Consider the following 14,373-nt stretch of genomic DNA (forward strand, 5'->3'; position numbering starts at 1 on the left):
GTGGCTTCCCGACTTTCCCAGAGGTTTTTGTCTAGAAGGGTGAATTGTTGGTGTCCTTGAGTTTGCTACCGTTTGCGCTGACTTGAATTCTCAAGTCAGTCACATCATGTAATTGAGAACATAATGGTGTGGTGAAAGGAACACTGGGTTTGGAAGGAGGACATCTCTGGGGTGGAGTCTTGCCTCCATGGAGCCCATGGAGCACTCGTGTGGTCGTGGACAAAGTACCTGGTCTTGTAAAAATCAGTTTCTCCATCTCTTTTATTACTTGTTTAAAACAACACCAACAAATACAACTCCTATCCTATGGCGCTTTCAAGGATTACAAAAGTGTCTGGCTCATTCTTTAGGGGAGTATTGTACATTCTTAATTATAGTCTGTACTAATCATAATAAATTCATCTTCAGGTAGTGCTTTAAGATTATCCTGTTTTGGAGCAGCTAGGCGGCGCAGTGGATAGAGCACCAGCCCTGAAGTCAGGAGGATCTGAGTTCAAAGCTGGCCTCAGACACTTAACACTTCCTAGCTGTATGACCCTGGGCAAGTCACTTAACCCCAATTGCCTCAGCAAAAAAAAAAAAAAAAAAAAAAAAAAAAAAGATTATCCTGTTTCACTTAAATAGTGATCCTGGGAGGTTGGTGCCATTATTATCCGCAATTTTGCAACTGGGGCTCAGGTCAAGTGTTTTGGTCACATGGGCCGAAATATCTTCTGAGCAGCATATGAACCTCTGACTTTTGGGTGCCAGCCCAGCGTTTATCCCCCAGTAAAGGCTGCCATCTTCAATCTGGGGCAAATCATATCATTATTTTTCTCTTTAATTTCTTCACCCAACATCAATATGCTAAGGGACTTCTCTTTGTATGTATCTTTGTATGTATGTATGTATCTACTCTTTGTATGAAATAATTATTTACCTACAGGGGTATTCTAGTTTTATTTCAAATCAAAAGGGAAAAGTCAAGGGAAAGAGGAATTATGGGGATTCAGGTGATGCAGGATTGTGTCCTTCCTGGCTTTTAGAACCATACTTTAAAATCTCCTGACTTTAGGCATCTTACTAGGTCCCGTGGAAATGAGTATTTTTAGTAGATTTTCCTGAAGACTTTAAAATAACAAATGAATATTTTATTGTTCTTAATATAAAGATGATTCATGATTGATTGATTGTCTTTGGAGCCATTTTTCCCTTCAACAGTGGTGATGGATCCTGGGAAGCTTTTCATACTCTTGCCCAGCTAAAAACACTTTTTAAAATTATAAACTTAATAATCATCAATACAAACAGTGAAATAAATGTATAAAATCAAACCAAGCCTTACTCCAGAGCTCTAAACTATAATAAGGCAGGGCTCCAAAAATCCAGACAACAAATGTAGAGCTTTCCTCGGTGTCCTTTTACTAGCCTGTCCAAATGTGGGCTCTTTTGGGTCCATTTTCTTCTTTCCTTTTATGTAAAAAAAGCTGATTGTAGTGAGTACAAGAAATTGGTATCACCTCAGAAGTCGGTCTTCTCCCCTTTTTCCAACTGGCAACATCATAGTCTCACCTGACTCCTGAAACACAGAGACTGGTTTTTGTTGTCCGACTTAATATATGCTTGTGAAATGAGTAAATTCACAGACTGTGATTATCTCACCATTGTCCACTTAATGATCATATACTTTTTCCTGCTTCTGTGCTGTCCCCGCCTTTCCTCACCCATTAGACAGCTTCCTCCCAAAGTGTATTCCCAAAGTACAGTCCTAACTGGGTTATTCTGTTGCTTAAGAAATGCTGTGGCTCCCTATTTTCCCTAGGATAAATTATGAAATCCTCTTCCATATTAAAGCCATTTAAGAGCTCTCTTGCTCCCTGCAGCTCTGACCACATTGCTCCATTTCGCACACTGTGGCCAAACCATGCTGTCTTTCTTACTGACTTCCAGACCTCTTGAAAACTTTTGCTGCCTCCTTCAAGGCTCAGTTCATGTAGTAGCTCCTGCCAGATTTGCCCCCTGCTCCCCATCTCCCTGTCCTCCTCCCAGAATGCTCTTCCATCCATTCCTTGAAATTTCCTGATACTTCCTTTGTGTCTATGTATACTTTTATGTGTCCAGGTTCTTCTCCCTATCGAATATATACTTCCTGAAGGTAGGAATATTTGTTCTTGTTTTGCATCCATCCAATTCTTAATTCCCTGGGAATGGTAAATAGTTTTTATGATGATTTTTGGGAAGAGCCCTAGCGGTGGGACCCCAAAGCCTGCTTGGTTTTTGTGTATATTCCTCTCTCACATCGTTGTCCTGCAGAAGGGAGGGTCCCCTTGGAAGAGGAGCTCACATTTGGAAGTTGCAAGGCGACCTGGTTAAGGGAGAGATTTGTTTTGTAAAAAAAAACAGGATAAAGTTGTGATTCATTTCTGACCTCATCTACAGTCATTTAACTGGCCCTGGCTCTTCTGCTGAGCACTAGGGGATACACAAGGAAAATGAGGCAGGATCCTTCAGTCTTCACAATTGATCCTATAATTTAGGAGAATCTGATCAACCTTCCTTTGTGGAGATAAGGGAGCACAGTGAGGAGAGAAACATCTTCCCTAAGGGCAGATAGTTCATATGTAGGAAGAATCAGGATCTGAACCCAGGGCTGTTTGTGCTGTCCCACTGGAGCAGCCAAGAATTATTAGAATAGTCATGCAATCCATGATCAAGGAGCCGTTTCTCCCGAGGAGATGGAGGAGGACCACCAGGCCTTCCCTGCATCCTCTCAGTTTCCAAGGGCCCTGCTGCCCACCCTGCTTCTGACCTATAGTTCCCTGGCAGGACTGTCCGTCTAACCTGCTTATGTCATCTCTTCTGTCTGCCCTGCAGCGGAACGTGTTGTTGTATTTTGTCTCTGTAGTGAGAGTGTAAGCTCCCTGAAGGTGGGCGTGAGGTCCCCTTTTCTCTCAGCCTCTCTGGTGTTCAGTATGGTGTTGGGCACCTAGGGAATGCAGGACCCAGCTGGCTAGATGGAAGTCCTTCCTTTGCCCCACTTCCCACCCTGATCCTTTTTGACCTGCTGCCCAGCTTGGTGAGAGCTGTCCTCTGGAAATCTGTGAGCTAGGCCATCAAAGCCCTCACCCTCCACCATGCAGGGTCAGGAACCAGACTCCAAGGCAGAGGGTTTCGTTGGCCCAGGACATTCTCTTCCCATTGGAGGAAAGCTGCCTGGCTCACGGAATCGGGACAAAAGGAAGCCAGAAGTGGGCTTTCCGGGCTTTTGTCTGCTCCCTACAGAGTCTCCTGGCCTCGGGCTCAGAGTTCTCTCCTTGCCCAAAGAGGAGCCATTGCCGCCTGAGGGAGGGTGGTCCCAGTGGCTCTTGGGGTTGGTGATCGATGCCTAGCTCTGGATATGGCAGAGCTGTGGAACCATGAATGAGCTATTCACCTCAGGGACCTTCCCAGTACAGTGGGGCTAGGATTGTCAGTCTCATCCTGGTGCCCTAACTCCAACAAGTTGTGTAACTTTGGGCAAAATCCCTTCCCTTTAGCTTTCTCATTTGGACTAGAGAGTCTGTTTCTACAGCTTCATCCAGCTCCAAGATTCTGCAGCCATGTTTATATTCTGCATCTCAGGGGGGAAAGCATTGTATATACTGGAAAGGACAACGGAAACGTCATCTCTGTCCCTAGCCTAGACTCGGCTTATCTTGGGGCCAGACGGAAGCGGCTGCCACCAGACCTTTGGTAGTTGGGTTTGTGGTTAATGAGTCCGATAGAAACTGCATCTCTTCTCCCTTTTGGAGGGATGCTGATTCACGGAGAGGGACAGAGGTCTGGTTGTCCCTCCCTAGTTACTGCTCTCCTTTGATTTAATATTTTATCGATAATCGTTTTCACCAAACCCTCCTCCCAGAAAAAGTGGGAAGCTAGACAGTTTGGATCTGGCAGTGGGGGCAGCTCCTGCATTGGCTCCTGTCTCCTTCCCAGTGGACAGTGTTGTAAACACCAGACCAGACCCCAGACGCCTGATGGTAGGACGGCTTTGTCCAGTGATCATGTAGAACACTGTTCTTGTATTCTGAGCATTCCTGTACCACCTTCTGGCCAATGGCCACGGGGCCTCCTTAGGCCTTAGTGTACACAGCCAGAATGCTGGAGAGAATAAACATTTTGATATTTGCATGAGAGAAAGTGATTCCAAGGCCTGTCATTCCCCAGATGTCCAGCTGAAGGGAACAATGACAGCAGAGGAAGGACTATGTCTATGGAGGAGTCACAGGGATTCTGCTGTTTCCCTTCACCCCCAGCCTTTCCCCATGGGCTCTTCAAGCTGGAGAGCTGCCCAGAAATAGGAATCCTTTGGGTCCAGGAAGGGAATTTGGGCACTCAGAATACTTCTATTTACCAACATATGAGACTGCCAGCTCACCTCAGTGCCATTGAAGTCTTGTCGACTAGATGAATTCAGAGATTCCCACAACATATCTAAATCTGAATACTTTCTCCTGATCTGCCAGCCTACCGTATTCCCAGCTTCCTCCTCTGCCTCCAGGTCTGCTCTTTTGGCATCTGCTGGAGAGGCCAGAGTCTTCAAATAGAAAAATGTCTTCGGGGAGCTCACAGTACCAAGTTATAACTAAGGTCAGAAGGAACGGCAAGTTCCTTGGTTTCTTAGTCTCCTCCTATTCATAACCGCCTTTTTTTCTCACACTTACTTTACAAAAGGGCTTTCCTGTGCCTTCTTTCAGTCCCTTCTGTCACTGACCAGAATAGGTCTGTTGATGGCCAAGGATCCAGGAAGTGAATGATTTGGGCAAGAGTAACAGTGAGTGCCCTTGCATAGCCCTTGTCAGCTTACAAAGTGAGGTGGTCTCTCAATGGCCCATGAAACGCTGGGGCCAAAGGGCTTCTGTCTGGGTCTCTGTCTCTGTTCCCTGGTGTAGATGTTCCTGTATCTCCAATTAGGATTCAGTTCCTGCCGCTTGCCCTGGATTGGATTGTTATCTCTGTTTTACAGATGGTGAAGTTGAGATCTGGAGATAAGTCACATGGATATTGTTTGTAAATGTTATTACCAACTCCCTAAAACCCATCCTGTGCAGTAGGAAGGGCAGTTCTGCAGATGGAAAAAATGGCACCTTGAAGCATTTCAATGACTTAACCATTGGATCCAGATTATCTGCCTGCAGGACCAGCATCCTTCTGTTATACCATGATGTTTTTGTCTAAACCTAGTTGTCAAGCATTGAAGAGGAGGACACCAGCTCTGTTTAGTTGTAATTATTTGAGTTGACAGGATGTCTCAATTCCAGACTAGAAATGGTCACACCAAATCAGCTTTAGAACAGAAAGGGGCCTTAGAGATCAGATCATTTGACCCGACATTCCCATTTTAAAGATAGGAAGACTAAGACTCCAGAGAGCTGAAGTGGCTTGCCTGAGCTCACACGAGTAATACAAGTAGCAGAGTCAGGATTTGAATTTGGGGCCTGTGACTCCTCTTTTCTTTTTTTTTTTTCCTGAGGCTGGGGTTAAGTGACTTGCCCAGGGTCACATAGCTAGGAAGTGTTAAGTGTCTGAGACCAGATTTGAACTCGTGTCCTCCTGAATTCAGGGCTGGTGCTCTATGCACTGCGCCACCTTTCCTCTCTTCTTATCCCTTTCACCTGTGCTGGGAATCTTCCTCCAAGAACATTTAGTAAGTGCTCTGTTATATTTCCTACCAGCATCTTGTCATGGAAAAGACCCGGGTCACCTCCCTGCTTGATGTCCAACTCAGAGGGTGGCCTTAGTGAGCTTAGTTCCCTCCTCTGTCAGACAAGAGGGGAGGGTTATCAGGTTGTCTGCCAGATCATTGCTGCTTCCACAATTTGGGGGCTTTGGATTCTGATGTATGGACTTTGGGTTCCAATGACTTCAAGGGGTGCTGCTGCAGTGTGCTCTGGGGAGATGCTGTGGGCACTGAGGGACAGGCAGATGAGCAAGGGGAATGGGAGGAGGTGATCCTGCAAAAAGGCAACTCTTTCCTCATTCCTGCCCTGGGAGAACATGCCTCTGGGGCAATGTAGGCAACTGAAAATATGCAGAGAACTTGCCGTTCCTTCTGACCTTAGTTATAACTTGGTACTTTGAGCTCCCCGAAGACATTTTTCTATTTGAAGACTCTGGCCTCTCCAGCAGATGCCAAAAGAGCAGACCTGGAGGCAGAGGAGGAAGCTGGGAATACGGTAGGCTGGCAGATCAGGAGAAAGTATTCAGATTTAGATATGTTGTGGGAATCTCTGTGGTGGGTCAGCACTGGAGCCTGCCAAGTTCCGGGCCCTGGCACTGTGGGCGCAGCACTTGGGGCAGTGCCTCAGATTTTGCATTTTTCTTTTCTTCATCAGTTTAGTTCAGCAGACATTAACAAGAGGAAAAAAGACCCGGTCTCTGTCCTCAAGTGCATTTGTAGTCAAAAGGCAGGTGGGAAGGGGATCCCAAGAACTAACTTTGCTTAATTTTTCAAGAATCAGTTGGGGAGCATCCATCCTCTACTCCTGCGGTTGGCTATTTCTGCTAGACTGAGTTGGGGTTGCTGGGAATTATGGCCAAAAAATGTATCACCTGTGGCCATCCTGGTGAGGAGCTGCCTCTGTGATGGCCTGGGCTTCCCCCAACTGTACACACAGGCTATCACTACACATATGCATGCAGCCAGGTCTTCAGAATCCTTGGGAGTCAAGGGAAACTGAAGCAGCTCTTCTGTTAGTCCTTCAGCAAGCATTTATTAAGCCCTTTCTGTGTGCCAGGCATTGCCAAGCCTACATCAGAAGGCAAAAGACAATCTCTGCCTGGAGCTTAAGATCCAAGGGAGAGAGCATGGAAAACAATTATGAATGAAGAAGTTGCAGGTGGGAGAAATTGGAGACAGTCACCAGAGGGCAGGCCCTGGCATGAGGGGGCAGCAAGGGCTGTCCCCTGTAAGCAGCTGGGGTTTGAGCTGGAGGGCGGAGCTGGAGCTGAGGGAGGAGAGCATTCCAGGTGTGGAGGAGCCCTGGGAGCTGGAGCGGCTTGTGGCAGGGGCAGCCTGGACGGGGCCCTTTCTCAACTAAACAAAAAAGCTAAACAAAGTAGGATTACAAAGAGAGGAACTATATTGAAATGAAGCTATCCAAATGGTCAAAAACCTGAACCAAGCTTGGGGCAACCTTGCTGGGGCTTGGGCTCTACTGCCAAGGCCCCTGAAGGCCCAGGGGCCCATCCCCTCATACTGTGATCAGGCGTTGAAGTACAGCTTTCATGAAGAAACAGAGTTCAGTGAAATGGAAGTTAAAATACTAAGACCTCTGGGAGACAAGAGTGGTCTGGGCTGTGAAGAGAAGGCGGGACTTCCTGCAGAGGGAAGGATCATCCAGGGAGAAGATTTGTCAATTTAAGGCAGCAGCTGAGCTGGATCCCACCTTGGGAAGATCCTCTCCAGGACAAGGGCCCAGCATCAGCCTAATCTTTGGGGGCCTCTCAGGTTTGAGACAAGGACACTGGGGAATAGGAATTGTGGGTAAGCCCAGACCTCAGGTGCACTCCCCACCTGACACAGGTTGCCATCTGCTTCTCCCTCACGGTGCCTCATTAGCATCATGGGGACTTAAGTTTCTCCTTTAAAATGAAGGAGTTGTCTTTCCCAGCTCCGAGTGTCCTCAGCTCTTAGTGTGCCTGGACTGGTGTGACAGCAGTCACCAGTGCCCAACCTCCTCCCACCCAGTTCAGCACCATTTGGTCTCGAGAGACTGCTCTCATATCCCCTCATTCGTACTGGTGGTGATTTCCTGGTGAAATCTCCTGGATATCTTTAGAACTTCATGACCCTGGATTTCTTCCATATGAGCATTCCCTACACAGCTGCAGATTGGGCCCCCTTTTTCTTTTGTAGGTAATCTTGGGGCCTTCCTGTGGCCCAGTACAGCCTTAAGTCTGGTGATGAGCTCCATCTCTTGCCTTTGGGTCGGGTACACAGGCCCTTACCCAGGCCTGCCTGCTGAGCCTTTGGACTTGGTGGGACTTGCCCAACCCTGGCACAGTCTGCAAACCAGAGTGAAGCATCAGAAGGCCTTAACCTCCCTGGGTCCCAGTAGCATGTCGCCCTAATCCTGGACTCATTCCTAGCCCACGGCAACATTGCCCACAGTAAATGCTGAAGAAATATATCGGTTGGGGGAGTGAATGGGAGAGTTTGTGGAACCAGAAATGCTCCAGTACAAGCAGGATGCTTCTGCTGAGTTGGAGTGAAGTACTGGAAAACCACACCCCCCATATTCCATACCCCCAAAGATTGAGCAATGGTGGTGTCTGGTCACGTGGAAATTCATGGTTGCATAATTCAAAATTTTAGGGAAATTTCTGCAAGTCGTTCAAAAAAACTTTTTTTAAGTTTTTGAGTTCCAGATTCTATCCTTCCCCCTTCCTGAGACAGTTAGATTATACACGTGCGATTATATTAATTGGCTCAGGAAATGGAGTCATTCCCGTGCGATCAATGACTTGCTGTTTTCCATCCCGGTTTCCTCTCTGCTTGAGTCTTAAACATATAAAGCTGAGAAAGGTCCTTGACCACAAATGTAACTCAGTCCCCCTACTTTGCAGAAGAGCAGCTGAGATCCCTGGAAGGGGAAGGGAAGAAGCATTTATCAAGTGCCTGCTGGGTGCCAGACACTGTACTAAGCACATGCTCTATTTTACAGTTGAGGAAACTGACGTAAAGCAATAGAGCCAGAATTAGGCTTCGCGTCCTCCCAAGGTCGGGCCCATATTCTTGGTGTAGTCTGTGGTGTCGGGAATTGTGGGCCGGTAGCTGTTTGTTGCTTTCTCTCTTTGGCCTTGTTCGTCCACCCAAAGTGAGACAGATGTTTATTACAGATGTTTTGTGTGCAAGGTTTTAAAAATAAAATTAATAAAGCTTTTTTTTTTTTTTTTTTTTTCTCCTTTTGGAAGGCTGGAGTATCTGCTCTGAAAGGGTCTTCCTGGGGCTCCTCTGTCAAAGTTTTAATTCCTAAGTACATTCATTCTCTCTTGGTCCACAAGTGTAAGGAATATGTAAAGGAAGCATGACGTGGAGAGGCTGGTCTGGGGAGGCCAGATGGGGGAGGCTGGGCTGCAGACTCCCAAAACAAGGAACTGAGAAGTGCTCCTTTGGGTGTCACATGTGCCTTTGGCTGGGGTTGGGAGACAGATGCATCTAGGGAGATGTAAAATCCCCTAGAAAGGGCTCTGTGCCCCTCCTTTTTTGCCCAGGGTCAGGAATTGATAGGCCGTTAGCTTTTGCTTTCTCTCTTTGGTCTTGTTTGTCCACTCAAAGTGAGACGGATGTTTATGAGCAAATTTGAAAAGTCTCCCAGTTGCTGCTGGGTTCACTTGGCTGGGTGACATCTTCCCCAAGGAACCCCCTGAATGGCGAGGCTGGCTTGGGCCTTGCCAGTGGTGGGAATGATCTTTCCGGGAACCTGTGACCAGAAAGGGTTGAAGGGTTTGGGAGTGATCACAGGATCGGACAGGTGAGGAAACTGAGGCTGATCAAAAACACACATGCTAAGTGCAATAATTGGAATACATGACGGCCTTCTCAGAGGAGAAGAGTAATGGCCGATAGTAAGTGAGAGAGAGCAGTGAGCATTCGGATTTTGAGTGAGTCACAAATGGACGATGGGCCCAGGGAGAGGAGAGGAAGAGGACAGAAGAGAGAGTGGTTTCTTCCTCTCTGTCGTCCTCTGGTATTGGGTAAATGTGTTAGTGGGTGTGTGTGGCAGTCTGCTCTCTGGAGGCGATCCACTCATCTTGTTCTGAAATTATTGCTAAAATTAGTCATTTTGTCAGAGTCCTGTTTCTAAGCTCCCCCTTTGCAGTGAGTCTTGGGCTGGGCCCGCCCCAAACCTCTTCGGCTTTCCTGGCCAGGCCTGCTTTGCCTCAGCTTTCTCGGCTGCTGTTCTGGCCACTCCTGATGGTGTTGGGGAACATCTTTGACCCCTCTCCGGAGAGCCTTCCCTGTACTCTGGGGCCCGAGGTTGGTGCTGGCTGACCTGCTTTGTGGCCTTCTTGTCTACAGCCCATATTTGGATTAGCCAGACGTGGGAGGTGCTAACGGCTCCACACTGCTTGGGTTTGAGGTGGTGATGATCTTGGCCTGTCACGGAAGCTAAACCTCAGTGTCTTTAGTTGTAAAATGGGGAGAATCACACTTGCACTCAGGCACTTCCCCGTGCTGGATCACAGTGTGCTTATCTGTAATGGGGGCTGGAATAGGGATCTCTGAGGTCCCTAAACCGTTCCCATTCTGCCTGCTTAGTCCTTGACTTCCCTCTTAGAACCCTGCTTGGCTCTGGTGTCCTGCTCAGCCTTCCATCTAGGACTGTTCTGTGCATTTCCCAGGTGCCCTTGTCTAGAAATGTAGGTGCTCCTGGAAGGTTTTCTTGGCACTTAGCTTTTAGCTCTCTCTCTTCCTTTCTCTGTCCCTGTCTCTCTCTGTCTTCCCCTTACCCTCCTTGGGTTGGACATCCTCCTCAATCTTTCTGGCCCCTCAAGCTCACACGTATCCAGAACATAAGCTCTTTTGTCTCCCCATGCCTCCAAACTTTCCCTCCCATTGTCCTCGGTGGGCTTCTCTGTCCTCTCCGTTCCTAGGGTCACCAGCCTCACTCTGTTCCTTCTCATCTCTTAGGGTGCTGTCACAATGGCCTGGTAGCTGGTGTCCCAAGCACCCTTCCATCTCACACGCTGCTTTATACACGTCAGTCTTTCGGGGGATGGCACTGATTGTGCCCCTTCCTTCCTCCGAACCACCCACATAGTTTTCCGTCATGAATACCTTTTTATTTTTCCAAATACAAAGTTAGTTTTCAACATTCACCTTTGCCAAACCTTGTGTTCCAAATTTTTCTCCCCACACCTTCCTCCCACAGAGGCTTTCCATTATTTACTTCATTAAGTACAAATTCCTGCTTCAGGCATCCATAGCCCCTGAAACTTAGCATAGCCTGATCTTGCTTTAAGTCCGGCTTACTCTCGGTTCTAGCTCTGGCCTCCCTATCTCCAAATCTTTGCTCAAGCTGTTCCCTTCACCAGACATTTCCTCCCTGATAATCACTGCCTTTTGAAGAAATGTCTTCTTTTTCTTTTTTTAAAATATAATAAATTTATTATAATTTATATTATATATTGCATTATTTATTATTATAGTATTATATTAGTATAGTATAGTATTTATATATTAATATATTATAAATATATATTTATTTATATTATTTATATATAATATTAGTATAGTATTTATTATTATAGTATTATGGAAACATCCTTTTTTGTGTATATATTTAGAACTTAAATAGAAAATGGAAAAAAGAAACTAGGGAAAAATAGAAAAAGAAAAAAGTTATATGCATATCAGAACACAAGAAATTCAACAAAAAAACAAGAAACCTTATATAATAATATAACACACCCCTCCCCCTAACTGTATGTTATCTTCCAGATTAGTTTTCCCCTCATGTCAAGTTTTTCTAGCTATCAGCTTTTTGCCCCAATCTCTTCCATCTTTTAAAAAAAAAAATATTTCAGTTGTGAAATAATTGTAAAATACTTGAATTATATAGACACATACACCTCATAGGATCACCTAGGGAATGGGCTCTGGATGAGTATTATATAGAAACATGAGTCATTAATAGTCATAATAATTATTTCTAAGGAAGAGTTTCTAGATAATGAGTTCAGCTTTTTAGAGACATGACATAGTAAGCTTTCCTCTGCCACTGAAAAGTGCTCTTTGAGGGATGCTGAGTAGTCTGTTGAATGGGAAGTCCCAAGGGCTGAGTCATAGCTTACTCACAGTGTGACCTTAGGGAAGTCCATCAGGCTGCTGGGCTGCAGGGCTTTTTTTTTAACCTGTGAACTTGATGAATTCTGGGTACTTTTTTAGTCCTACCGATTTACGACTGAGGGATGAAGTAGATCGGCCCTTGGGCAAATGGCTTTTTGGTCTCTGTTATTGGAGGGGGACCTTCCTGCTTACCCAGATGCTTTGGGCAGTTTGGGGAAGATGGACTAAAGACAGGAGGGATGAACCTGGGATAGCTAGATTGGGGGAAGAGCTGGATTCTTGCAAATGACATCCTAAATAACGAGAACGTTTTCTCCTCCACAGATTTGGGAGTGTTACAGTGACTCGTGTGCATCCAAGACTGTTTGGTGAGTGGGGCAGCTTGTGTTTGGGTTTCATGCTTTCTAGTCTAGCAGCTTAAGTTGCCTGTCCTTCTGTAGCTATACGTGACAGCCTGTGTTTGGAAGGGAAACAGGAACAGTTTATGTAAGAGCCAGCCATCCCAGCATCTCACTGGCTCCTGGAGCTGGCATGGTGCGGGAATGAGACGACTCAGGTTGGAATCCTCCCTTTGTTACTCACTGGCTGGGAAACCAGGACAAGTCCCTTTGCCTCTGAGCCTCAGTTTCCCCACCTGTAGGGCCTCAGGTAGTTGTAGATCTGAAATGAAGTAATAGTCTGTCAAATACTGTGTTCATTCGAAAGCACTCTGTGAAGTGTGTTGGGTGGGGGGATGCCCCTAGAGACACAAAAGAAGGATTCAGGGCAGTTCGTTTGCTCACATTCATGATGTGCCTGCCAACTTCTGGAGCTATAAAGACTCAAAATGGTTCTGCTCTGCGGAGGGATGTGCATGTGCACTTGTTGGCGGGGGCCACTTTCTCATTTGGTCTTCCAGTGGCTGCGTGACGTCAACAGAGCACAGCTTGAGAGGCAGGGGGTGAGACCGTGACCTTGGAGTCAGGAGAAGTGGCTTTCAAACCTGACTCCCTCCTCCCCTCTTCTTTTTCTTTTTCTTTTTTTTCCCTTTTTTCCTGAGGCTGGGGTTAAGTGACTTGCCCAGGGTCATACATCTAGGAAGTGTTAAGTGTCTGAGACCAGATTTGAACTCGGGTCCTCCTGAATTCAGGGCTGGTGCTCTATCCACTGCGCCACCTAGCTGCCCCCCCTCTTCTCCTCTTAGAACATGAAATGGAGGCGTGAAGATCTCGCCCCTGCCAGGGCTGATGGAGGATCACCTGTAAAGTCTGTGATTGGACTGACAAGGATACCATTTTCCCCAGAGCTCATAGATGACCAGAGTTGGGTTTCTTAGCTTCTCATGTCATCATGCTCCCTTGTGTTCTCTGGGTCGTGTTCAGGCTTGGCCAAGAAGAGTGATCTTTCTCATCCTCTGGAAGCGCCCTCAGGACACTGCAGTGAACTTTCCTTTACATTTACTGCCTTAGGGGTTGGCTTCTTTCATCTCGGGAGAGCGGTTTGGGATTTCATAAATTCATAGAGAGGCAGATGAGCATGTTGACTCCCCGCTCCTTGAGGCTTGTCTATAACAGAGTTCTCTTTAGTTGGCCCAGGATCATGTGTTCATTTTGGGCAAGTGGCTGAGAGGCCGGGCACTTTTTTGCCAGCCTCTTCATTTTGACTGGATCGGGATAGGTCTGGGTGGTGGTTGTCTTCCAGAGCCACTACCTCTCCCAGATGGCAAATAATCCAATTTGGATCAATATTAAATTACTTGCCATCTAGGGAAGGGGGGGTGGTGGAGTGAAAGAGGGGAAAATTTGGAACACAAGGTTTTGCAGGGCTGAATGTTAAAAAATTATCCATGCATATGTTTTGAAAATAAAAAGCTTTAATTAAAAATTAAAAAAAAAATCTTAAATCCAATATATGTATGCATATTTATACAACTTTGTTGCTGCACAAGAAAAATCAGATCAAAAAGGGAGAAAAAAATGGGAAAGAAAATGAAATGCAAGGAGACAACAAAAAGAGTGAAAATGCGATGTTGTGATCCACACTTAATTCCCACAGTCCTCTCTCTGGCTGCAGATGGCTTTCTTGATCACGAGATCACTGGAACTGGTCTGAATCACCTCATTGTTGATGAGAAGCCATCAAAACTGATCACTGTATAATCTTGTTGTTGCTGTGTATAATGATTTCCTGGTTCTGCTCGAAATGAGCTATTATTAATAAACGTTCCCATTTGTACTATAATTGATAAATTATTTAAGTAATCAGATTATTTTAAAATGCTTGCCACTAAGTCAGAACACAGTCTCATCTTTGACTCAGAAGGTTCTTGCAGTTCACTATAGAATATGCCCTCTTATGAATCTGATGTGCTGCCATGCTGATTGGTATATGCTGAATGGCCCATCTCTCATATGTAGCCCTTAGTACTTTGGATTATGAACATGGTGGGAACGTCTCGAGCTGCTGCTGCTGCTGATATAGCAAAGTCTTTCTTTTGCTTGATTGTTCTTTTTTAAAAATTCTCGTGGCCACTGCCCTTTGCCATGATTTGTATGCTGCTGCCCTTCCGGAAAAGCCAGTAG

At 46.0% G+C, this 14,373-nt stretch overlaps 1 protein-coding gene across 3 annotated transcripts in view; it reads left to right on the plus strand.

The window, feature by feature from the left end:
- Positions 1-14,373, plus strand: part of PACSIN2 (protein kinase C and casein kinase substrate in neurons 2) — a 152,700-nt gene that overhangs the window by 28,624 nt on the left and 109,703 nt on the right. For all 3 annotated transcript variants that reach the window (XM_074271891.1, XM_074271893.1, XM_074271894.1), the window contains exon 2: positions 12,137-12,180. The gene's annotated coding sequence lies outside the window, so the exon portion shown is untranslated. The remainder of the gene's footprint in view (positions 1-12,136; positions 12,181-14,373) is intronic.

The sequence above is a fragment of the Sminthopsis crassicaudata genome, chromosome 5 (assembly GCF_048593235.1).
Source record: "Sminthopsis crassicaudata isolate SCR6 chromosome 5, ASM4859323v1, whole genome shotgun sequence".
Lineage (NCBI taxonomy): Eukaryota > Metazoa > Chordata > Mammalia > Dasyuromorphia > Dasyuridae > Sminthopsis > Sminthopsis crassicaudata.